The sequence below is a fragment of the Bactrocera dorsalis genome, chromosome 5, assembly GCF_023373825.1.
Source record: "Bactrocera dorsalis isolate Fly_Bdor chromosome 5, ASM2337382v1, whole genome shotgun sequence".
Taxonomy (NCBI): domain Eukaryota; kingdom Metazoa; phylum Arthropoda; class Insecta; order Diptera; family Tephritidae; genus Bactrocera; species Bactrocera dorsalis.
The window spans coordinates 1,785,852-1,812,717 of NC_064307.1; the positions used below are offsets into that span (position 1 = coordinate 1,785,852).

Below are 26,866 nucleotides of genomic sequence, written 5' to 3' on the forward strand. Positions count from 1 at the left end.
GAGTTTGCTGCAAATTTTACAAATACAAATGATTTTCAGAAAAAAGTTTATCTTTCTCTACGAATTGCCCCGCTTTCGTGCTCATTTCTATCAATTGCTAACAACCTACTCTAGCACTCTTACTTTGCTCCTTATCTTCCTTTCACTTCACTGCCGTTGCTCCTGCACTGTCATCTCATCGTTTTGGTGATTAGCTTTACTGACTTTTTAATTTTTTCGGCATTTCATGCTAAACACTCAAGCGCCAATCCAACGAATTGCTAACAACTCAATGATGGCTTTGTCCTTGTCTCGAACGCTTGCCTCTCTGCTATTTGTTATTCATATTTGAGCTGTCAACTTGAAGTATTTGTAGTGCCTACGTGCTTTTGGGGTGACCTGTGCTTTTATTGTGGACAATGATTCGGGAAAATTTAAGGCACAAGCAAATATTAAGGGGCGGGCATGGCTTCTGTTAAGAAGTTTAACAGGAAAACCAGATATTTGTATCTGTTTTTTTTTTACTGCTAGTTTATAAATGGCCATGACAGTTTAATTTGCGCTATCATGATGACATCTCAACTGTCAAAATTTGTGTGTGGAACCTCGGGCCCCTCAAATTGCCAAGAGCTAATAAATTAATATTAAAAAGTTTTACAAAGTCACCTCAAATTAATAAAGCAGACATTTCTTGAATTGGATATTCAGTTCCCAATTTTAGTTTCAGAAATTTCAGAGGAGCTGAAATGATTTACCAAATCGCATTGATGTGAGTCCGATCAGATAGCTCAACAGTTGCGAAATCTTTCCGCTTTGGCCAAAGGTTTAAGTCTAAAGATAAAGAAAGAGAGAAAAATAGAAAAAGAAAGAAATGGAGAGAGAGAGATAAAGAATAGAGTCAAAAATCGCATGAGGAATATATTTTCGGCACCGTATTCAGGGAATCAGCGATTTTGGTTATACAAACATTTTGTCCTGTTACTTCTGTTAGAAAAATTTAAGAAGTGTTTCCTGGCTTCATAGATTCTATGAGTATAATACCTGGATATATTTTTTTGGTTATCTACACTGTTATCCATCTTTCTATTTCATATTTCTATAAATTCCAATCTTTTTGTCATTAGTTAAGATTGATTTACTAATTTGCTTAGTTCGAGAAATGGGTAGTTAAAAAAATTCATTTTGACTCACCATCTAGAAGTATTTGGTTTTGTTTTTTTTTTATTAAATTTTGTTTCCTTATGAAATCTGCTTGTTCAATTAAAACTAGACAAGCTCAAGGGTCTACGTAGTTGAGCTCATTTGGACCTCTTGAGGATGGAGGTAGATTTTGTCTTTTTAAAAGGGTTTGATTAAAAATTTTAGCAAGGCGTTAGCTAATGGATTGGACTGATTATAAAATTTATAGTTCTTTCCAAGATCCAAGATCTTTCTGAATAATTTCATTACGAATTTACCGTGGTGAACCTGTTATAGCTCTAAACAAATTTAACTGAAACCTAAATAAATATTAGCTGCACAGGTCGTACCCTTCGTTGAATACCATACATTCAAATCATCTTTACTAACTCGTTGTTTGGCATTTGTTTTTTTTAATAAAGTTTCTCTTCATGTTCGCTGCAATAGTCATTGCTAGAGCTGAAAAAATGTATCTCATTTCGCTCATATCATCACTTCAGTGTTATGTTGATCTTGCTCTTTCCCAATAAAATTAATAATATTTTAATTGCGTGTCTTAACATTGTTGTCAGAATACCTCAGCAACGCGGGAGAGCCTTACTCAACTATTTTTAAAACTTAATTAAATTTGTATACTCTCATCAAGTACATTAAGTTTTCCATGATGTTTATAATACCCAGAAAGAAATGCCGGAAAGCCTGTTAAGTATATATGTATTTATATGATCTCCATGACGAGATGAGTCGATTTACTCGTTTTCCCCGTTGTGTCTGTCTTTTCACGTCCTTTTCACTTCATAACGCTGCCCATTTTTCGTAACGGCCGATATCAGACCACTATAGCATATATCTACCATATAAACTCAACGATCAAAATCAAATTTTTGTATGGAAACTTTTGTGTTTGTGTCTCCTGCGTGACCTCTTGAACTATCTTGAACTCTTGTTTGATAAAATTACCTTTATTCATTCAACTAAGTTATCTCTTTAGTATAAACATTTGATGCACCTTAACAATTAGTTAATTCACAAACTAAAGCGTAGTTAAATAAATGTATTTTTCTCTTCTATTACAGATTCTCCCCAAATTAAAGGTAAGTCCAGAGCTACATTATTTACAAGCTTGACTAGTAACTGAAATGAAATTTACTCTGCGAGCAGTGCGTTTATTTATTACACTGAAAACGGTTTCCCGATTATGTTTGCTTCACTAATTGATTGCAGAAATTTATCAGCTGTAAGTAAACTATATTTGTGCGCAGGCAATCCATTTTAAATTGCTCACAAGAATCACCCATGAAGCACAGACTCAACAGGAATCATTTTTTTGTGTGCCGCAGAGGCCGTCTGTCCGTCTGTCGATCCGTCTACGCACAAATGCCTAACAATAGAATTTTCCCACAAACGTGCTTAGCAATACGCACCTTCTTTGAGGCACACCTTCACACCTACAATAACAAAAGGCACACAGTTATTTCACCCACACTGTGGCGGCAGTAATTTACAAGCTCACCTTAGCGCACACCCTTTCCCGGCAGCCTTTCCTGTGTACGCACAACACGTACACGTACCCAGCCCCCAGCTTTTGCGCCTTCGGTATTGTGTTTTACTTACTTCGGGGTGAACATCCTTAAAATTCAATTATTTATTTTAAATTAGTCCTATATCTTGCGTCGCAGCCTATCTTCTACCTTTGCCTCTTTCTGTGGCCACTAATCAGTGCGTTTGGGTTTGTGTGTGTGGGGTTCCTTCTCACGGCGGGCAAAATTAGATAGACTTCGGTTTCTGACTTTATCAGCCAGCACACAAACAACTTTTAACCATTTCTTTATGTGTGTTTGTGTGTTGCTGGTGCTGGTGTGGGTGTGGGCGCCCAGTAAGTGAGCGAATCTTTTATTCTAATATAATTTTCGTATTTTCTCAAGCGTAAATTACATTAAGTTCATCATTTTATCGTTACAAAGCCGCTCTTTGTATTTGTTGTTATTACTTTCTATTGCTGTGAAGGGTTATTCGGCTTTGTTATTGTTGAAAAAGTTTGTTTTGTTGTTGTCTTTTCGTAATTTGTTGTTTTGCCATGTACGGTTGAGGGTTCATATTGTTTTTGTTGCCATTATCTTAGCTCCTAACTGCATTTGCATTTGTCTATTTATTGCTTGAAATAATAGAAATTGATACTCGGCCAGTAACGCACACGCACACACACACACACATAGTACGCACATACAGAGGTAAATAAATTATTTACTCATCCGATAGTATTTGCCTTTATCAAGAATCACAATCGCAAAATTAAAGTGACCAAGCAAAGACTTCCAAGCAGCAAAACAGTAAATGTGGATGACAGGCAGCAGGAATGTCGAAACTGTAGCAAATTGGAAAAATTTTGCAACAAATGCGTTGTGTGTGAAAAGTGCGAAAGCAATTAAAGAGAGCTTAGTGTGTGCAGGTAAGCGTTCGAACAAATTGTTTCTTGAAGTTCAGTATATTTTGAAATTATTGAAGAAATTCAGTGGCTAGTCGATTATAAAAGCAAAGTTTAATGGAATTACTGCCACAAATTTGAATAATATGAGTACATAATACTACTGCTGGGGTATTAACCTTTAAAGAAACATACACCAAGGAGCTAATTATTGCTTTTCCTTTTCTTCATTAATTGATTGTTTTTGATACACAGGAAGCGCCATACTTCCACTACCACTGTGACAAGTTTTAGGAAGCTTCATCGAGTAGAATTTGTCCCATATGATGCTTTATATGAAAATTAATAGTTCAGATCTTTAACCTAATTTTCATAAGTCTGATTTGTGGAGCTGAAAGCCTTTTGAGTAGCCAGAAATGTCATTATATGATCATCAGTGAGCGTAGGTCACCTTTAGCAGCAAAATATTAATTAAGTCTCTCTTCTTTTAAAACAAGAAAAATGTTAACGGCTGCACTAAAACTACCTATAACATCCTTTACAGGTGCATATCTTACTTTATATCATACAAGTGTATGAAAGGATTGATTCTGATTAGTTAGTAACCCTTTACTATTCAATCTGAAAAAAATATTCGTGTAAGATAGTATAAGCTCAAAAATCAATTCGTGAATATACCCCCTTAATAAAAAAAAGTTTTCCTCATAAGAACTTGACTTAAATCGATCAATTTGTATGGCTTCTTTAGAAGAAAAAGACTAAGAGACTGGTTTGCTTACCTACGCTTTCTTCTGGAAACCCCCTATGTAGTGCATAAAAAGGTCACACTGCGAATCCAACAACTCAGTTTCTGCAGCAAAACATCTCTAACCTTCTGATGGATAAAATATTACCAGATATAACTCTCTCTAAGAACTTTTTAAGCTCTTCCAACATGCCTTTGAATGTATCACCCAAATTTAATCCATATAGACATAGAATTATATATGTAAAGATAATTAAGATATCAGTGGAGTTCAAATCCGGGTGACTATCGTCCGCCCATCCGTGCACATGTTCCTTGGAAAGAGGAAGGCGGAGTTCGTAGATGGGCGCAATCGGACCACTGCCACGCTCACAAAACTCCATTAAAGGGAAACCTATCCATATCTTCTTCTTCTTTACTATCGTAGACACCGTTTACGCGGTTATAGCCGAGTTAACTCGTTTCTTCTTTTCACTATTTGGCGTCAATTCGAGATGCCAATTACAGCCAGGTCCTTTTCCACCTGGTCTTTACAACGGAGTGGAGGTCTTCCTCTTCTTGTTCCATCGCCGGGTACTGAATTGAAAACCGTTAAGGCTGGAGTATTCTCTTCCATCCGGCCGACATAATCTAGCCAGCGCAGCCGCTGTCTCTGGGTTCGCTCAACTATTCACCCACGATTTTGAGACAACTCCAAAATATATCAAAATAACATTGACGAATTACGAATCACTCTTAAGAGCTTTTTCTGAAAATACTAAAGCGCTACTTAAATAGTCTGAATTTCAACAAATTTTCGCCTCCACTAGTAGGGCGGCATTAAGGTTTGGTTACATCAATCGTGATACTCCAAACTTCAATCCACTCATGGGGCCTACACTCAGGCACACGCGCACATTTTTTACCGCAACCTCTTGGCCAGCTGCCAATAGTTTTGACTGCATCTCTGCGCCCTCCCAGCACTGTTATATAACGGCATATTCCATAACACAGCGAAATATTTCATAGTTCGACAAGTGCGGCCAACAGAAATTCCACACATGCCTTTCTTACATAACAGAAATAATAATATAACAACAACAACATGACGCAAGTGTCCAACAAGAAATATGCCTTTGATTTATTGGCATCCTTAACCGAAAACGGTTGAAAAATATTTACAGCGTCCACCGCAGCAGCTAACTAGCCCAATACGTTCGCTGCTGCTGTGTGCGTGTGTGTGTGTCACTCTTTGAAATCTCCTGTCGAATTGTAGGCGTGTTCAGCACGTTTTACACGCGTTCACATGGATGAGTGTGTCTGTGTGTGTGTTTGACTCAAAAGCACCATACAGCCGGCATTCAGTTCCTGTTTGCGAACCCTTCATAACTTTCATCGCTTTATTGAATTTTTTCGTTATTCTCATGCTTTTATTGCATTTTTTATTTTGCTAAATTTGTTTTTGTGTTTTTTGCATTGCGACTTTCTTACTTGATACTATTCATAACCCAACAAACAAATCAAAATTTAGTATCCTTGCGCATCCTTTTTTATTCCGTTTTACTTCTGTTAATGCTGTTACTCCTTCTTCTCGTGGCATGTGTGTGCGTATTTCGCTTGCAACGCGCCTACGTAGCGCCGCACCGGTTGCCGGGAGATAAACCCTTTTTATTGCGGCCGCTTGCGAGATGCTGTGACTGCAAACTTTGTAATGTATTTAGCGTATTTTTCTTAACTTCTCCTTGTTGTTTACTTTGTAGTTCAACGTGTCTTTTTTCTTATCGCATTCGATGAGTGTGGGCGGCTGTTGGCGAGCTTTCAGGTAGCGGACCTTTGTAAGTTTGCTCTTTGCCGGCTTATCCCAGTTGCCGTGTAAATCATAAAAAAATATTTGCAAAATCTGCTTCCGCCTTTAAATGGAATTTCAGATTTAATGCACAAAATAAAACGGAAATATTACGAGTATTTCCTTGCAAATGCATGGAGTTGAGCGAGTGTGTGTTTGAGTAAAGCATATGGTCGAATAATTTAATTCCAGAAATGTGTTTTCTCTATGGATTTCACTTTCGATTGCATAATAAATTTTTTGGTACAAGATAAAAGCATGTTTATCGTAATACTTCGGAATTCCTGATCGGTGCATATATGGCCTAGGCGCTTTTGGCTAATTCACTATAGCTTGTTGGTTCATCTTGATTCCATTGTTCGTCATACATGTCTTTAAATTGAGTTGCCAACGTTTGAAAATTAAAATGTGAAATCTCTTAAACGAATTGTTCGAAAGTTTCGATTTACCCCTGTCATATCCTATCCTAATTTCAGAGTCCCAATGTGAATCAACGTTAGATTTTTGGCCAAGCGTCGCGACGTTTACTCTCAAATTCGAATGCACTTATCTCTTCAATGTTTTTTATGCTTCGTTCCAAGCTTTATCCCCTCCAAAAGTATAAGATTTGTTAGCCAAGCTTAACTGAAGTGGGGAGTCATTTGTGTGCCATCAGCAGCATTTTAAGCGGTACATTACATACTACAATCACAAAGCATTTCGCTTTCAATTTCCCGAAGCACCATTAAATCGCGGCATTACAACAGCCATACACAATAAATAGACAGATACTAACACACATACACACACCACTCAGCACTTTTCTCATACTTAGTCGCCTAGCTAGGTGAATGTAGTCCACCACGTAATCGTAATTAAGCAACAGGTGTGCAATACTCACGACAGCGCCAAGCAGCTTACTTTTCACACGCAATTCTTCTTTCGCAGCATTTTCGCATTGTCGTCTTCCGCACTCCCTCAGCGCGGTTTTCCATAATGTTTTTCGCACTTTAATTTGTTGTGCTGCAGTCAATGCCTTTTATACATAACATTATGCACTTGTTGTTTTTGTTTTCTTATAGTACGTTGGCACTGTTTGCGATTGTTTTTGAGTGGGTTTAACTTTGTCGGAGCGGCATGCTTGCAATCAGGATACACAGTCTCGCTTGTATACATTTGTATGGCTGCGCTTTTAGTGTGGCCTACATTGAGGCGCTTTGAAAGCATTCTTGCTTCCTTCACTTATTCTGCTATTTCATTTGTGGTTGGAGCAGGGCTGTCGTTTGCAGTATTTCTTTATTTTTAAAGGAAGATATAGTAGGTTTAAAGAAATTTGATGTGAACTAAATCATAAACCATATTTTTGAAAAATAAAGACTCTGTTACTATATATCTCTCTTTGGAAAGGACTGTAGTTAAGTAAGGTTAGGTTATACTGGCTGGCTGTCGCGCCATACATCGAGATACTGGTTCTTGGTAATGCTTGATAGAAGTTCATTATTAATACGATCTTTCGTCATTTGGGAGGTCAACACTCTTTGCGAAGTTCAATTGAGACTTGATATCTAATTACTAATTTAATCCCCTTGAACTGCGAGGCTGGTTAAGGCCGGACATAAGCAGAGGCAATTTCTCGGGTCTACTTTCCTCACTTTCTATATGTGTCATCGTTAATAATGCTCAAACGGGTTGGATGTGATTCCAGTAAACTGTGACCTATGACTAAGCAAACAACCGTTCTGAAGTATTTTGGAGAAGAAAGCATGTAAAATCCATTCTTAGATTCGTAAATGAATCTTCAGTGTTAACACATTATTTAAAAAAACTGAGTTGTCAAGCAATTTATGGTGATAAGCTTTTCTTTCTTGTGTAATCAGGTACATCAGTTGCCTTAGAACCTTCAAAACATACAAAACCCCTATAGATGTTGAATTTATTTAACCCCAACATTTTCTCGACATAATTTCACTGCCAATTTTGATAATGCTCTTTATTCCGTCTATTTAAAAATCTCTCTTTTTTCTAAAGTAATCAACTTATCTACGATCTGAACCGAATATAAGAGATTTTAATTTCATTATTGAAACTCGTGTTAAGGGTATCCGTATTACATAAAGCAAGGAAGCTTGCAGGTAGCTGGAATTTATGTAAATTTTTTGGAAAATTTAAAGAGAAAAAGATATTCGGGAACAAAAAATAATTATTCCCGATTAATATTTAGGAATGATATTTGTGCCAAATAACACAGAGCTCAGGAAAACGGTTGCAAGGTCCTTGGGAGTGCTTATACTGGTGTGTAATATATTTTTGTAAACCAAGCTCATTAGATCTAACAACAACAACATACAGTGTAGGCTCGGCTAAAGAATTAATGTCCTACTGCTGTAGCAAACTCCTTCCTACCCAGTGCAAATATGTTTGGTATACACCTATATACCATATAGGTCTGTATATATGTGTGTCTGCATGTTGAATATGCATTATTTATGACGTTGGCTCGCTTGCAGAAAATGTTGTGACTCACTTCTCTGTGCATATATAATAACATTTATTTACTTGAACTCGTCTGTTATGCATGCATGCTTGTTAAGACTGTTAATAAGCACACGTATATACGTACATACAAAGAAACCGACACTTTGCGTAGCGAGTTTGTCGCCAAGTCAATGAAACTGGCACGCACCGCAATCCTTTTGCCACGTTAAAATGGAATAAATAATATTGTTTGGCCTCACGATGGCGAACTGCACAAACACATACATACACACCCACATATATATATATAGTACATACATATATGTACCGCTTGTGGTGTGGTGGGCGAGTCCTACTTAACACTTATGTATTATGCAAGCGGCAGCAGCACAACACACACATATTAATTAACTTTACGGTATTCAAAATTAATTTGCTTATAGGAACGGAAGTGGACGCAATCGCATAAAACACACACACCACTACAAACATATGAGTAAATATGTGACCTAATGTGTGTGAACAAATGTATGTGCTGTATAGGAGCCATGCATAAATATGTTTGTTTCATATAACAGCACAAATAAAAATATACTCACCATTTATGTGCATATTAATAAAACGCTTATGATCGGTCGAGAAGAAGGAAAATATGGAAATAGTGAAAACAGAAACTGCGTTAATGCATTGGCGGTTATATTGTACTCATATCATAGCCTACTCGTATATGGTAATTCAAATAGGTACAAGGTTGCATTTAGATGCGGTCAATTAAAAAAGCAAAAACATGTGGTTTATAGCTAGCAATCATTCAGCCTTGATAGAGATGGAACCTTTGATACTTTAGGTGGTGTTCAAACCCCGAAGTGGAGCTATTCGAATTTATGGTTGCTTTAACTATGGATTTCTATGGGGTGATATTATATATACAAGTATTTCATCGAAAACTTTGATTCACATAAGCAATCTTCAACTCGATTTGAGCTTAAAGATCTTTTATGAAGACATACATATATCTTTACTCAAACTTAGGCAATAAGTTACGTTTAATTTCGTGGAGATATCTCATAACATATAAAAGTTGTCCATACAAGAACGTTATCAGTTTGTATAGCAGTTATACCATAATTCATAATCTGAGAGTTTAATTCGCATAATTAAAGTTGGTCGAAAACGAATTATTGGTCTCAGCTCCTCGTACTGATCATTTATATACTTCTTTAAATGGTCTCCGACGTTTCTTTGTGTGTGTTCAGGTTTTAAAAAATCCAAGATATGTCAAAGGAAAAGAAATGTCAGGTCATAAGAGCGATCTCAATTTCGAACAAGATACTTATGGTGTTCTTTATGATGTTAATAAATATACCGCTTGTCACGCCCTACATAGGCCCACAGATCTTTGTTAATACCAGATAGAACTGCAAGTTTAATTTCAGCTCAAGGTTCGTCATAGAGTAATATTTTTCGGAAATCATTCCTGATACTCTGTGAATATATTTAGGTAATTAGGTAGGGAAGAATTAGTGATTAGATTTTGATAATATCTTAATTTGATATATCTAAAAAGAGCAGGCAAAGTAGCAAAGTGAAGCGAAACGAAATTAATTAATTAATGATTTAATTATTTGCGTATTTAAGTTCACATTTGTACGTATATGGTGATTTCGAAATACGATATTGCATAATGGATGTATCCTAAATATGGCTTATATACTATATAAACTTTGGAAGACATACGAACTCATTAAGAAGAGATAAGAATGATAACCACAAAAATGGTTCTGACAACAATTTTTCGTATTTTCAATAATTGTTGAGGTGAAAATACAATTTATCAATTTACTTATTGCACATATTTTCTTGGCTTAATCGGAATGCTATTTCCAGTTTTAGCTACTAAATAGTTCTGTTTTTAAATACATTGCATAGAACAGACTATATAATTTTGCAAATAAAAAAAAAATTGTACTGGAAAATCCATTGGAAATGAGAGATGAAATAAAAAAAATTAAATTTAAATTAATGTAATAAAATAAAATATTAATTTTGAGGCTATCTGAGGTCAGGAAGAGTAAGTGTTAGAAACAGTGTATTTTGATTTCCGGTAAGACTAAGAGTTCTACAGAAAAAAATTGGATGGCGAAATGAAATGATCATTCATTAGCTACAACTCGCATGTCAACGCTTCTTGGACATAACCTTAAAATGTACGTAAAAAGTTCAAATAACTAAGTTTCTGTTTTTTATTCTGTGATGTAAGCCTACCTTCTTATGTGTCAAACAAATATTTATTGGGTGGGACAAAAAAATTGCTTAGAAACCATAAGAATATCATCCGAACTTATGAAAAAATGTGAAAAAGTTTGAGCTTTTAATATTAATATTAACATGTGGCGCATTGTGCGTTTTTGTTTCCCATACCAATTTATTCTCATTTTGTTTGGATGATCATAGTTCAACCTTAAATAGTAAAAGTTAAGGCTTAAGATTTTTTTTTATTATTTTTCGATATAACGCCTCAAGTACACTATATAAACATATAATCTACCGACTCTTAGCTCTAATATTTTGAATACACCGAACATCTTCATCCTTATACATTTGCTACTACATATGTATGTAAATAGAAAAATACAAAGAATCTCCAGAAGACCAAAATCAAATGATTATCTACTCGTACGCACATATTTTCTGACATTTATATTTGTGAATAAATATATGACGTCGTTGTTAGCGTTGGTCCGCGAGCATGTCAACATCCGCTTCCGGCGCCTGTCGCATACACACGCTGATAAAGAGATATATATACATCTAGTTATCTTTCGTACGAACGCATATGTGTTGCGTTACAAATTGATTTTTTTTGCTTGTGTCTTCGCTCTTGTTTTCCCCAGATTTTTTCGCATTCTCCTTTGCTTTGTGTGAACACAAATTTACTCAACGAGATTTTTTTTCGTCATTCTGGTTTATCACAGCACCCTAATTATGTGAAATATCATCGGAGACTACCGCTATCGTCGCCACACATCCATGGCATGGCAGGGCGCTAAGCAACCAGGAAACAGGGGTGGGCATGAAGCGCAGTGGCGAGTGGGGACTCCGCTGTGACGGCTATCATTTACATACGCAATTAGGGCTCTTAACAGTGTGGGCGTATAAGGAAATCTGCTTTCGTAGCACATACACATGTGGATTTGCCCAATTCGCACCGCCCGTGAATTGGCCGGCCTCAGCCCGCATAATGCTTAATACTTTATGCTCGATACACATATATATTTATCACATTTTTTATTTCTCTTTTGTGTTTAGGTGTGTGTGTTATTTTGCCATTTTCATTTTTTTCACACTTTTGTGCGGAATATTTTATTTAAGAGTATTAAGGCTTTTTGTTTTTGCTGTCAAAATTGTATGAGCAATCAGCACTTCCAGCCGAAGCGATTAATTTGTGCCTTAATGATAAAGTGTAGCGCACTTGCAGGCGCCTAAGCAGTTACTGTAGCCAAAAGCTTTTGTGGCCTATACTTTCGGTGATTTTACAGTGGAGAATAAATAATAGATTTATAACACACCTAACCGCCTAACGTAAGGTAACATTTATTAAGAAAACCAACTCGTGAAATTTGAAAATGTTTTGCTGTATATAGTATAGTTATTAATCGAAATCCATCGAAAATATCAAAAAATTGTATAGTGAGCAGTTGAAACCAAAGACTAAATATATATATATATATCTAATCAAGCGATTCTTAAAAACGGAGAGATTTAAGAAAGTTATGAACTTAAAAAAAAACCGAATTTTATGATGCAAGATTATTGAACAGAAAGCATTGCCTTCGAGTTTTAACTGCAGCCGATTTGAAAAAGGAGTTTTATGAAAATATGTGCAAGTATAATCTTGAAGTGTGCTTGTAAACTTTTGAAGGCTGTAACAAAAAATATTAAGAATATTCATTCAAAACTTTAGTATGTTATTTTCAAGGTTATGGACTATTGAAATGTGTAGTAACAGAGAAAAAATTTGTCATTTCAAAATAAATTGTTAAAACATGCTGAAGTTTGTCCCACTGTGCAGCAAATTTCTCCTTCCTCAAATGAGTTATTGCTACTCCTTCCCCACACGGCACTTCTTTCGCCGTTAGCCCTACAATACAACTCACAATTTGCGGATATTTATTACTTCATTCCCGTTACGCTGGCGTTGGCATCACTCTTCTGTGTTCTGCTGCTTGCGCTACATCTATAGGGTGATTTTTTAAGAGCTTGATAACTTTAAAAAAAAAAACGCATAAAATTTGCAAAATCTCATCGGTTCTTTATTTGAAACGTTAGATTGGTTCATGACATTTACTTTTTGAAGATAATTTCATTTAAATGTTGACCGCGGCTGCGTCTTAGGTGGTCCATTCGGAAAGTCCAATTTTGGGCAACTTTTTCGAGCATTTCGGCCGGAATAGCCCGAATTTCTTCGGAAATGTTGTCTTCCAAAGCTGGAATAGTTGCTGGCTTATTTCTGTAGACTTTAGACTTGACGTAGCCCCACAAAAAATAGTCTAAAGGCGTTAAATCGCATGATCTTGGTGGTCAACTTACGGGTCCATTTCTTGAGATGAATTGTTGTCCGAAGTTTTCCCTCAAAATGGCCATAGAATCGCGAGCTGTGTGGCATGTAGCGCCATCTTGTTGAAACCACATGTCAACCAAGTTCTGTTCTTCCATTTTTGGCAACAAAAAGTTTGTTAGCATCGAACGATAGCGATCGCCATTCACCGTAACGTTGCGTCCAACAGCATCTTTGAAAAAATACGGTCCAATGATTCCACCAGCGTACAAACCACACCAAACAGTGCATTTTTCGGGATGCATGGGCAGTTCTTGAACGGCTTCTGGTTGCTCTTCACCCCAAATGCGGCAATTTTGCTTATTTACGTAGCCATTCAACCAGAAATGAGCCTCATCGCTGAACAAAATTTGTCGATAAACACATTTCGAACCGAACACTGATTTTGGTAATAAAATTCAATGATTTGCAAGCGTTGCTCGTTAGTAAGTCTATTCATGATGAAATGTCAAAGCATACTGAGCATCTTTCTCTTTGACACCATGTCTGAAATCCCACGTGATCTGTCAAATACTAATGCATGAAAATCCTAACCTCAAAAAAATCACCCGTTATTATGCCACTGCGTGCGCGAGATTACGTCACTCACTCCGCGGTATTGTAATCAAGGGTAATGCATTTTTTGTATCTTAGTATGTGTGTCGTGGACTGTTTTCAACAAATATTTTGTTCATAATTTGTTACTAATTATGGCATTTGCTTTGAGAGAGGGAGAAGAGAAATTATCTTAAATTTAAATTTTTTTGAATTAAATAATTTTGAAGTTGAAACCTTTATGTCTCTATTAACTATCGTCCTACTAATTATTGTCTGAACATTGTTAAATCCCCATCCACTGTTTGATTTAGTTAGACGAACTGAAAAAGTATCAAATTCTTCTTGGATTAACCCAAACTATCTGCAAATATTGTAAAACAATGAAAAAGTATAAAAACTGCAAGAAATTGTTTCGAATGACAATAAGCCCTAGGCAGAGATTCTGCTCAAGCAGAGCAGATTCTGTCATGAGAAGAATGCGAAACAAAAGAATATATTATCTACCTTAAAGCATTTTGCAATTACCCATCATTAGCAAGGTTGCTCCAGCGGATTATTGCCCCAACTAACATACAAAAAAGTACATGCAATTTTTAAGGGATACAGGCTTTACGAACTCCCCCAACCACTGTTCGCACTAAATTCGCACGTAAAATGATGTGTGCGAATGTCGGAAGTTTTAATCTCACAAAAAATTCTTGTAATAATATTTCCAGTGTATGCGCATAAATCCAACATGGCCATTGTCCTTTACAGTTAGAATACATTCTATACTTTTCGATAACCGGTCGGTACACTAATCCTGCCTCGAAGCGGTAAGAGTGAAATGAAATGTCAGACACATACTGTATATACGCCACTAGGAGTATTATACCACTCAGCTGTACACAAATGGGTCGCATTAAAGGAGGAAAAGAAAGTTATAAGCGAGCTTAAGAAGGCAAGGCACTACAAAGCAAACATCCATTAGAAAGCGAAATAATGGCGTTTGAAATAAAAGTGTAACTGCAGTGGCGCACTGCCATCACCGTTAGTCAATATGTTGTGAAGTTCGAAATCCTTTCGCTTTGACATTAATCCGCATTGCCTGCTTCAGTGAGCGCCTTTGAGGGGGGCAGACTTGAGTTAGACTGGCCGGCAGACAAAGCATAATTCGTTAAACGAAAGGTTTAAAAAACATTTTACCGACCAAGAGGTCAGCTCTGAGCTTAAATGCCCAAAGGTAGTTGTAGGAGTGCAGGGGGTGCATTTGTAGATTGTTTGTAGTTGTGGGAATAAGTGGAAAAAAGGTGAAAATGGAAACGATTTAGAGTAAGTGTTATATTTAGTAAGGTTAAGCGGTTGAAAAATAACGAGGCATATTTTTAATGTTGTGTTTTGTTGCAAAATCAATAATTAATATCTTATACATAAAAAAATCAAAAGAAGTGAAACCATGGAGCAGTATTTTGCCACTTAAAGAACTTCTTTCGTGTTATAAATTGTAAATATCGTTAGAATTTCATCAATAGGCATATAAGTTGAATTTTCCTGTAAAAAAACTAGTTCTCTCAAAAAATCTCAATATTGTACAGCTGTTCTGTATTATTTCACGGGTGATCTTAGGTCACTACCTTGCGCCAGTTAGAAGTTAACCCAAAATCGTTCTCTATTCAAATATAATCTTACCGGCCATGAGGAATATTTTATAAATTTCTTCTGCTACAGAATTCAATGCTTTCAGAGCTGATGAACCTGTATAGATTCCAACTACATTCCCAAAAAGTGATCTTTATTAATCTCATATAGCTGAGCATATTAAGTTATCTGATACTTCTATTCACCAATCCATATTGATTCATCAATCTACCACGAATCGTCTGCAGCGCTCCGCTATCTCTTAAAACCAGAAAGATAAGATATTTATAAAGTAATATTTATCATCGTCGTTGGAGTTCATTTATTTGCTTGCTTAGCGCTTATGCGTCGTTTTGCGAGACTGACAATATCCTAGCAATTAACGCTGAGAGTGATGTAGTGGCTATATGGCGAGCGGATGCTGACGCGTTTCATTGGAAACTACATATATTTCCGATTGTTTCCGAGAAACCAATAGTATTACTCCCAGTAGTATTGCTTGGCGATGTCTAAAATTATCAGAATTATTTTTTTGATTATTAGATTTCTGTGGTGTTCCCGTTGTCAGCATTACTTTCGACCAAAAGATATCCGATGGAAACCTTTTTCGAGTCAATTACATTGTGGAATTGAGTTTGATACAGAAATTTTATCTTTTCTCACTTATCTGCGATTGCAAAGGTGTTCTATTCCCTTTTATTTATGTTTATTTTTTAAGATTCATTATATAAAGCATCTTCTTGGTTTTGAAGAAGCTCAGTAAACTTTGATAGATTTTGGAACAGTTGTGCCCTTGCAATTTCATATTGTTTAACGGTATCTCGTCCAGTTAAGACTTCAATATTGCATTTATTGATACTGGCTTCTCATTTTAGTTTCATTCAGCTCCGTTTCTATATCGAACTCTTACAAAATCTCTAAAGCTTACTCAAAAACAACAGACTATGAAAACCATAAAACTTTCAAGTGCCGCCTTAAATAGGTCAGTGACTTCTCCCATGATTCAGGTAATAGACCGCTGCTCTTGAACCTTTTTGCTTTTACTTGAAACGTTTCGAAAACTACAAACACATTAGAAACACATAAAATCACTACGCCAACTCAGCACATTCATAAATATATGCGTACTTCAAATCGATTTTCTAAACAAAACGTATGCCAACAACTTCCTTACGCCGCGACCGCCTACGTTGGCGGGCAAATGCATTTCCGCAGAAAAGTCATCAACAGCCTGCGCAGTTTAACAACCTCACTTATTAGCCTTTATTACACCGATTTCGGGCATCGAACATTCACAAAGAATAAATATTTACATAAAACTCGGCTATGTGCTGAGGCGTGGGCGTGAAAGACCGACGCACACATCCACAAATACACTCATGCTCAAGCATATCGGAATCATGATGCTTCACTGAATTCATTTGCGCCGTTGCCTTCTGTTTGGGCGGACCGAAATAGATCTGTTCAACACCATAAAATAAACAAACTGTAGTAGTTCCGCAGTGATAAAGACGAAAGAAATTACTGCCATCGAATCGAGCAATCAACCAGCCGACCGAGTGATGGCCAACTGACAATGAAATGAAACAGCAGCGTTTTGTCGACGCAGAATGGCATAAAGCGGACATAAATCGACTGTGGAAATGTCAGGCGAAAACATAACAAAAAAAGGAATAACAAAAACAAAAAAGGAAGGAAAAATTGAAGCAGCGACGCTAATACATCAAGTGCCCACCCGCCATGTGAAGGCTAGCTGAGCTGGGAAGCCGCTTCCTATGCCGCTCCTGCTGTTCGCGTCACTTGCGCTGTTGCATTGATAAGCTGAAGTGTGTGTGTATGGGATGTTTGTGTGTGTGTGGCAGCGAGAAAAGTCGAAATCAATTGCGGCGATGGCTTCATTTGATGCGCTGTCGGCCGCAAACGGAATTCATGGTCAACACATCAGCACAAATGATGACCATGATGGAGAGATGCCTGCTGGTGATGAGTGTCTGAGTGCCTGCTGATGAGCGCATTCACCGCCAGCGCTGTAACGGACATGTAATAATGGATGTAGAAAGCACTACATTTGCGCTGTATACGACTCTTTCAGTGTATCTGTGAGTGAGTGTGTGTTTGTCAGTGAGTGACCGACTCCGTAAGGGTGTGAGTGCTGAGGTCAGGACAGCCTATGCTCGCATGACAGTGACAGGATGTTAGCAACAAAGTAACTTTCTTTAGCACCGAGTGCCGCTTAGCTACTGACATCAACAACAACACTGACGACTCCAAACAGCCTGACGATGAAGGCGTTGATGGAGCTGCAAATAATCAACAGTGGATCGACGAGGCGTTGGAGTTGGGAGAACAAGTAGGAGAGTAGTGTCAAGCAAGCCAAATAAATAAACTGACAAGTTGCTGTTTGTACTACAAACCTCTGTTGCGCCACTCTACACCTACAACGCGCTGAACTTTGGCACTTTGACCGCTTCGTGGCAGCTTAAACTTACAATAACAATAGCAACAAGATAAAAGTAAACTATAGTCTTCCGATATCGGCAATTCAAAAAATAGGCAGGCTTTGTGGAGAGAAAAGGATGTTTACATAATTTCAGATCGATATCTTAAAAACTGATGGGATAGACATGGACAGACACAAAGAAGGACCTGACGAGATCAACTAAACTCGTCAGGTTGATCATTTATTTATGTATATATATATATATATATATATTGTATGGTGCCCGATTTTTTATTCTAACACAAATTTCTTGACAAACCTAATATATCCTGTTCAGGGTATAAATATACTTCCTGTGCAATGGGTGTCCAAGAAGGAAATCGCTTATTAAGCGGACAATTTTAACCACTGTTGAACGTCATAGTAATGCTGGATGCCAATTTTCGCCACAGGGCACAACAAGCCGTTAAATGTATACACAAACAACAACAACAACTAGTGGTGAATGAGCGCCTAACAAATTACATTGTTAGAATACAAAAATATGAGGAAAGTAAACGCCGTGTAAATCTAACAATGGCGCATTTACACGAAACTTGTCAATGCTGTAAGTGATAATGAACAACAACAACAACTTACAAACGGTGCCCCTAACAACCAGTTCAACTTTGGCATAAATCCCTTAGTTGAAGCAAAAGAAGGAATGGAAGCTCACAACTCAAAAGCAACCATGGTGAGCATGTAACGGATAATTATAATGACAAAGTCGGACATTTGCCGAATGCTCGGTGTCACCAGGCAGCGCCTAACACACCCACAATACCAGCGCCGCACTTAACTTAGTAATCCCATTCAGCTATAATATGTATGTATGTATGTAAATATGTATTTTTGTAAGCGCAGCTTTTATCGTATTCTTCGTCGGCGCAGACGTTCGCTCAAGCATATTGTCGGCTAATACCGGCGATGCTGGCCCAGCAGCAAACCAATTTATCTCACAGCGTACGCACGTGTAGATTTCCATGTGTTGGTGCACACAGCTTCCTTAGGGCTAATCACTCTCGAGCCCACGCGCATATGTATGCGTATGTGTATGTAAATGTAAATATATGTGTTTGTAAATTTATGTTCGAGTTCTAAGTAAGCTTTGGCGAAACTTTACGGCAGCTTGTTAGGTTTTGATCAATGAGCAGAAATTAACTGTCGGTGTATACATATGTACATATATAGGTACATACAAGCATAAATATACATGAAGTATGTACGTATGTACATTGTGTATGCATGACGTTAGCATGTATGTAGGCAAATCGGTTTGTACTTCAGCGTCTGCCTATCACTCAGCATCAGCTCAGCTAGTCTCCATCCCGACAAGCGGTGTACCATAAATGTAATGCTATGTCTGCAGGTCAAATATATGTATGTTTTTGTGTGGCTATGTATGTGTGTTTAGTTCTCATATCTCTCTTGTGACATATTGATTACCTATAAGTAAGTAGCATATGCTGTAGCCCAGCTGATGTACTTTTACTGTTATTGCACACATTTGTGAGGGTGTGGGGAATAATGACGCTTGCTTGTCAGCGCTGAGGATATTTTAACTAATTTTTTTACTTGAGGCAGTTAGCTTGATGTGAAGATAAAGGTAAAGTATGCCCATAATAACTAAATATTTCCTAACAGTTAGGTCGTGTTAGTTAATGGGAACCTCCTTAAAGAAAGTTTTGACTCATTTCGTGGCAAATGTTCCGGGAGTGAAATTTCGTTGTGTTGCTGTTAGGTTTGCCAACTGCTGGTTCGTTTACCAAAATATAACTACAAGATTATTTCGAAAAGTGACAATAAATAGGTGGCTCTAGATTTTTAAACGGTATGTGATAGGCCAAAAAATAGAAAAAACTGATGGTGGTCTCGACCATTAAAAGGTTTACTGTTCATATTTTACAAACCTCTTGCCGAGCACAGATCATTTTTGTACCTTTCCAGACAGCTTGATGATATGTGAAATCGGTTGATAACCCCGCCCACTAATAATAGTGCGGTAACTCACTAAAAATGTACAACAGAGGCATTAAATGTCACAACCAAGATAATAGGGAAGGGCTTCACCAGAGCCGGTGTAAAAATTACTAAACCTTAAATTAAGTCCTATATTTCCGAAACCATTTGGCCGATATCAACCAAATGTGGTGCTGAACAACTAGAACCGTTGCTGGTTTATGAATAATATTTTAAAATAAAAATACAAGAATATTAAAGAGTTTGAAACAAATGAATGCGAAGCAATTCACGTTTGCGCCGCCTGTCTGGTATGGCTGCCTTGTACCAACTGACTACTGGCTGTGTGCCTTGCCACACGATCTGTCATCTGCCATGTTGCTATCTAACGTTGATAGCTCGGCCACTCCTTGTCGATCGTTTCTCTGGGACGATTTTCCGAAGACGTCATAATATCTACACACTATTTTGCTTTGCACAAAGTGGCTAACGGTATATGTGTAATTTTGACAACTTTTGTCCTGCCAGATCAGCGAAACTTCCAAACAGCTGTTGCAAACTTGACCAGTGTTGCCAAACGGCATATTTTAAATACATGTTGAAGGATTTCTATCATAAACAAAACCCAAATCGCGTTGTGAGACTTTTCAGATAGAAGATTCCATTCATGAAAAAAAAAGATATAACACTTCGAATGCAGTTGGGATATATTGTCTCAGTATGCGCGAAAGGGTTAAGTGAACACTTGGTTTCGTGGTCGTCATGCGTCATATTTAAAGCTCATCATGGTTTCATGTAACGATCGTTACGAAACATAAGTCTTTGTAATCCGAATCAAGAGTATGTATGAGTTGTACCAATTGGAGAAGGTACGTAGTCGATTGCAACTAGATCTCCCTCGTTATACTGTCTCGGTTTCCCTCATACGTAGTCATCTTTCAGTTGACGTGTGATAAATGCTTCTTTGTCGTTTAAAACTTACATATATGATTTCGTGTACTGTCTCGTCTTGTCGATACCCATTGCATTACTTAGTGTTTCTTAACTGTGACTTCCGTCTGCCTTGCCACACGATCTGCCATCTGCCGTGTTGCCATCTAACATTGACACCATAATCTCACCTACTTCTAATACGAGTATAACAGAAGCTCAAATTCCATTTGTGTTTTTCACTTTATAATATAGAAATGAGATCCTAATGAAGACATCGTAATGAAACTTTGCACAACTATGTATGTATGTAGTTGCTTATTGGTATGCCATCACACGTCTAAAACTTGCAAAATTCGATCATTAGCTTTTCAAGAACCCAAATTTTGGAACGTAGAAAACGTCTTTTCCTGGTAATAATGTATCCTGGCGCCAAGGATGCATAACGTCGAGTCAGTACTACTACTTACAACAAGAAAATGTATAATATTAGATATACTACAGTTTATACTCTTGTAACATGTTGCTACAAAGTATAATAGTTTTGTTCGCCTAACAGTTGTACATACCACCTAAAACTGATGAGGGGACAATTTGAAATCTCCTCTAGCTCGAATAATTCTTTAAAGTATGCCATCTTATGGCGAAAAATTGTAAAAATCAAACCAAAATTTTTCAAGCCCCTCGATACAAAATATGTGGATATCTTAATCTTAGTCCTTCTTTACTTGTTGTCTTTTATGTTGTTTGCACAACTTTACTTTGACCTCAAAATGTTAATTCAAACATCAAAACAAAAGCTTAAGATTAAAAAAAATGTTTCAGTGAAATATGACTTTTTGCTTGAAGTTGCATTATTTTATTTATCTTATAATTGATTTTTGTGAAGTTTCTCCTGCTTTAAAAATCAGCAATTGACCCGTTGAGTGCATTTTACACGCTAAAAACTGGCCACTAAAGGCAAAGGAGTCAAAAAGTATTCCCAAAAAACTAAAAAAAGCGAACGCAAAAAGCTTTATGGAAAAATATAATTTTCGAGGACTCGCAGTTCGCTGAAAAAATAATATATATACGCAACATACATTAACAACTTTATTACGAAGGAATTCAACAAAAAAATGTTTTATAAAATTTTGTGAAAGGTACATAAGTATGTATGTAAAACGGATCACAATAAAAGCAACAAAGCATTGAAATGCACACCCATTGAACGAACTATGGATGGCTGATAGACAGCGAAAGCGAAATAATAACATTTCCCACTTAAAATCACAGCAACTGGAATGCAACAGCTTACGTATGCATTGAAAATATTGATAGAAACAGAAATATGTAAACAGAAATGTAATAATAATGCACGATGAAGAACATTGTTTACATGTGCTGTGAATGCAAAAACAATAATAACAAAAGCGACACACCAAAAACCTATACGCGCTCAACAAAGGAATGAAAAACATTGTGAAAAGTAAATGTTGCAACGAATAGCAACGGCGATGGCAACAAACACACACACACACATGCAAATGCACATTCTCATGAAGCAGTAACAACAAAAACAAAACAAAAAATAGCAGCAACAGCTACAATAATAACAAACAGCGCAGAAAGGTAAGAGGGGGATACAGTGTAGATGTAAGTCATCATTGGCAGTTGAAGCAACAATTGCTGCAGCAACAGCAATAAAAACACACATGCACTTCGTGAAGCAGGAAAAACAAGTGCAACGAGCCGGAAATGCAACAGCAGCAAATGCGTGCGCGCACACACACGCTCGAGCATAAGAGCACATAGAGTGTTACACACTCACACATACATACAAACACACATACGCGTTGTGCTGCACGAGGTTTATTGTATGACCAGCAGTTGCTGTTGACTCCACCTGCAGAGCGCGGCACTCGCAGCGCGTAAACATGCACGACGGACGATAGCTGCAGCAAAAAGAACAACAATGCAACACTTATTGTGTTATTGTATTTAAATACACATACACACACACACACACATAAATTGGCATAAGTGGCTGCGTGCGTTTGTGGCATTAATGCGTCGATGGCACACGCCAGTTAAAAATAGAACACTGTCGATTACAACAACTACAGCTGCAATAGCAAGAGAGAACATAGAGCGGGATTACAGCAGCAGCGAGCGTTTGCTTTAACAGTATTTAATGTTCCTAACAAAAAAATGACAACAACAAAATATAGAGCAAAAGAAACAAACATAATAAAAAAATTGTTACAATTACAAGAACAACAACTACTAAATTTGTACATATGTATGCTTGTAATGCACAACCAGATCAACAACACCAGCACTGCACATAACAATTAAAACAAATATTGCATAAGAGGTGAGAAAGCATATGTATATATATGTGTGAATGTTTGTATGCCTGAGTCCTCTGATTCTGTAGAGCAGATGTTATGGGAATACTGCTGAGAGCGCCGTGTTATTAAATGAGCGATTGCTCTGTTAAATGACTATTATTTGCGGAGCCGCTGTTAGAAGTAGTTTTTGCACACATATGTTATTAACATGGCACTGTTAGAGCATTTCGGAACATGATCTCTGCAACTGCTGAGCCTTATTGTGGAATGTATAATCATTTTGTGAAGATATGAAATTATTTCTGAACCAAGGTGTATTTATTTATGGCTTAGTCCATGAGTTACTCACATAAAAGCATGAGTTACTCATTTACTAGGTTTAAAAAAAAAAATTGGTCATAATTGGTCATAATTGAGGCATATTAGTCAACAGAAACATTTAATTTAGGAATATTGCGTGAATTCTCTCGAATCTGATACATTTTTGATGATCTTCTATAGCAATAAACAAGAACAATGACTTTTCTAACATAAGCCGAGTAAGAACAATGTTCTTCCAGTGAAAACGGCGATGAATTTTGCTATACTCGTATCTGTCAAATATGAGCTTCATATGCAGGACCGGCAGCAATCATTTTTTGAGATCTATGCAAATATCTAGGTCATACAAATAAATTTATAAATATTTTCTCAACGACATTCAGTATTATATCAATATGATTTGATGTCTTCATCTTCTATTTTCATTGTTCTAATTGTTCTAGTGAAGATGGTTCCATATTTCGATGAAAAAATATCGCCAAATTAAGTATATGTATATACACCTATGATTTCAATTATTTCAAACTAAGACCTCAATATGTTGTTAAACATACCTGTTGCTACACCATATTTTACTAATCCAATACAAATAACTGTTATAAAAAATATTATTTTTTATTACAAAAATTCTTCTTCAGAAATTCTTATTTTTCATTAATTAATTGATTTTATTCCTTAATTAATTAATTTTAATTTCTCTATAGTTATTGTTGTGTCCTTTATTATAAAATCTTGTTTAAACCTTCGTTAAATGTGTTTCACGTTTCATTGTCACAAGTAACAGTTGCACCTGACTTCCGCTTTTCAGTCGCCCGAAATGAAATAGGCTTGAAACACTCACAGAGTAGACGCCGAGAGCACGCAACTTCGCGCCAACGAACACTCACCAGGGCATTGGCATTATTAGAGCTAGCCAGCGAACAGATAGCCCGGACAGAGGGCTACTCGCGCACGTGAGAGCCACAATTCCGAAAGCGAAGCGAAACAAAGTGAAATGAAATACTGGAGAATCATATGAAAACTAGAACAAAAATGAGAGAAAGACACCACCAAAACACAATCACAAACACACATGCAGATGATTCGTAAACAGAGCACATAGCGAGTGTCAAACACGAACGTCGGCTAACAAGCGCCGCTATTGCAGGCACATACCGTCTGTTGATGTTCCAATTGGAGTCGCTTGGACTTGCTTGCCTTCGCTATGTGTGCTGCTTCATTGTATTGGTGTTTGGCCTGCTTCGAGCATACACAAGTCGCCACCACCACTCACCACCCTCGTTAGCTCGTGCGTTCGGCCACCCAGCGCTGCGGCGGCGACTCTGACTGTGGCGGCGCGTGTGCTACTATTCTGCTGTGACAGTTGTTGTCGTGCGCTTAGTCTTCGTTGGGCGGTCTGTGTGTTAGCAACGTGTTGCTCCTCTCGTTTTTCACGTTTGACGATTTTCCGATTTTCTATATTGTTCACCCAGTAATTGTGTGGTGCGCTGAACGTACGCGAACGCATTTATGTGTATGTATTTGGGTTCAATCGTGTGAAAAAAGAAAAATTCACCGAAACTGTGTCAAAGTGCAAAATTACTGTTATTTTTGCGAAAACTAAAAAAGTCTTAAATACACATTAAATGAAAATTTTAAATGCAAATTTGACTACGAAATATTTCGCGGCTTGCTGGCGTGACAATCACAGGCACACATACGTATAAACGTTGCGAGGTGGCACTTGCGTGAGTGTGCGTGCAACGAATTTGGCCTGGCTGCAATGCAACAAGTTTTGATTGTTCGTCCGAAGCTGTGAAGTGTTGTGCTTTTAAAAGCGAGTGCTGAGAAATAAAAAAGTTCGCAAGAGCGAATGTGAAGACATAAAATTTCTTTTTATTTTGTTCTTTGTGCTTTGATTTTTGCTTCGAAATTGCAATAAACGCGGTTTCAGGCTGTTGCCTTTGATTCTTTAATGAAGTTTCATTAATGCTCTTGGAACAAATTTATTAGAATTAGTATATTTGCACCCTAGAAGGACATTGAGTCTTAAAATAAAATAAAGTTGTAAAATTTCTTACATTTACTAACGCGAGTTAAGTCCAATGTTTATACAATTTGCTTATATTCTGCCATATCAAAACAAAAATTAAATAATCGAAAAATTACAATGTACTAACGTTACGTTGAGTTTTGTGTAAAAAAATACTGATATTTTGATTTTAAAAATGTTTTTAATTCAGTTCCTATTTCCGGAGTTTACTCTTTTCAGTATTAGAAACAAGAGTTGAAATTTCAGACCTTAAAAACGGTTTTGAAGCATATGCGCCTATTTATATGCTACAATTTTAATTTCATATCGCCTAGATTCGGAGAAAATGAAAATGTTTCATACATTTTAATAATAATGTGAAAGTGTTTCGGCTATTACGTTGCTTCAAATGGCAGTTTTAATAAATCTAATAATGTATTTATTTTTTTTATACAAAAGTATAAGCTATACAATTTTAATAGCAATTAGCATCAGTTCCTTTTACTTCAATGAAATTGTAAATTTAAAGTCAATTTAAGGCTTTTGAAAAACCCTTCAAATTTGAAATGATTGATTGATTTTTAAAGAAATTTTTTAAAAATTTTAAAAATTAAAAAAATTAAAATTTTTAAAAATTTCGTAACAAACTATTTTATTGAAATCGAAGCATTTTGATTTTTCATTATTTTATGTGCCACAGAATGTTAATTTTCATAATTGTTACTTCATAAACAAAGGAGTAATGCTATGAATTTGTTAATTTATGTGAAAAATTCGATAGTTCCAAGAGCTGAAACTAATAATAAGTTAAAATGTGAATAAAAAATAAGAAAAAATTAAATAGTAATTAAAGTAATGATTAAATTAAATTCCGCAACAAAATTCAGAACGTATTAATTTTTCCTGATTTTTTTTATTCATGATTCACAACAGTATTTGAATATGAAAGTTTAAATGGACCTTAACACTCTTTTATAAATATGGAGTTTTTTATTGTTCACAAAAGCGTTGGTTCATCCTCAGACATTCACCTAAACTACACACTACTTATCTGGTTCACCCTAAATATGAATCCTTTCACAATTATTTATTTATTATATTATTTTATTTAGCACCAAACTACAAATTTCAGCTAAATTAACAATATTATAAGCTCGAATTTGTATTTCTTAAAATTATATACCAACCTAAAGTAGTTAAGTGTTCGTTTTTTTAATTCCAACCCTCTTTTTTAGCCATTTAGAAAAATTTAAAGCACGTACTAGATCTAAAAAGGCAAACTTTCACAGCTTAAACATCTTACATATAAATTCGTCACGTTTATATGAGTCTTACTGTATTACGAAAAAAAACCCTTAAAGTGTGTTTGAGCATTGGATTATCACTGCAATAAAAATAGTTGCGATTAAGTTTAGTTTAGAATATTTATGTATTGACCAATACAAGTGCAGTGC

General features: G+C 36.5%; 1 protein-coding gene across 4 annotated transcripts in view; it reads left to right on the forward strand.

Annotated features, from left to right (window-relative positions):
* The first annotated feature begins 2,234 nt into the window (after window positions 1–2,234).
* Window positions 2,235–26,866, forward strand: part of LOC105232711 (connectin) — a 137,816-nt gene continuing 113,184 nt past the window's right edge. For 3 of the 4 annotated variants that reach the window (XM_011214494.4, XM_049457027.1, XM_029553001.2), the window contains exon 1: window positions 24,754–24,914. The gene's annotated coding sequence lies outside the window, so the exon portion shown is untranslated. Of the gene's footprint in view, window positions 2,253–24,753; window positions 24,915–26,866 lie in introns of those variants that run through there. The other variant, XM_049457028.1, reaches the window with a different exon arrangement.